The sequence below is a fragment of the Rana temporaria genome, chromosome 5 (genome assembly GCF_905171775.1).
Source record: "Rana temporaria chromosome 5, aRanTem1.1, whole genome shotgun sequence".
In the NCBI taxonomy this organism is placed as follows: Eukaryota; Metazoa; Chordata; class Amphibia; order Anura; family Ranidae; genus Rana; species Rana temporaria.
In genome coordinates, this window is record NC_053493.1 from 127,013,308 (window position 1) to 127,014,195 (window position 888).

Here is an 888-nt window from a genome sequence, read left to right on the forward strand (position 1 = left end):
CAACTTGCTTAATGTTGTAGTTTAGTAATTATGCATATGAGCGTATCAATTTTTTTTGGTGGGGGAGTGGATCTTGGGTGGGAGTTCCCACACTTTTTTCCCCAGGACTTGACCCCTCATTGGCAGACAAATTGTGTTGCTGCTGCATTTTGGCCGGGCAAACACTTGCAGGGTATGACTGTCCAAAGTGTCCACACGCTCTTCTAATGTGCCACAGGACATCTTTGAAGTCAGAGTACCTAACAAACTACTACTGCATCATCAGTTTTAGGACAAGGGTTAGGCAAGGTACATGTAAACTTTCCCTGCCGAAGAGCAGCCAGCAGGTTGTTGTTGTTACATACAACCTTACCTGGCACAAGATGGCATTGGGTCAGTCACCTCTCAGCCTGTCCCTGAAGAGCTGCCTGAATCACTACTCCAGTGTGCCTCCTATACCCTAGGCATATCAGCTGCAAAACTGCATAGAAGCATTTTTCCTGGATCATTGCATTGGCTCTGGGATGCTTAAGATGGAATGGTTGTTTTAAGGGGTCATTTGATGAGGTTATTGAGTAGAGAGGGTAGAGCGGACTGCACTGTCACCATCATCAAGATGCAGGAGACACTGGGCAACACGACCATTCCAGTGGTGTACCCCATCCTGCACTCTTCGCAGTCACTAGTATATTTAACCAACAGACTGTGAAGGACATGTAAAATCCTGCCCATGCTTGTTGGACTACGTGTCTGTGGCCATGTGGACCCTGCTGCTGACAGCATGGCCCAGTGACATATACACATTAAATTCCACATGGTAGTGGATGGCAAGCATGGAGTGCAGCAATGTCCATTAATTCATGGAAGGGCACCAACTCCAGCAGCTAGAATAGCATCAGCTGTAAAGCC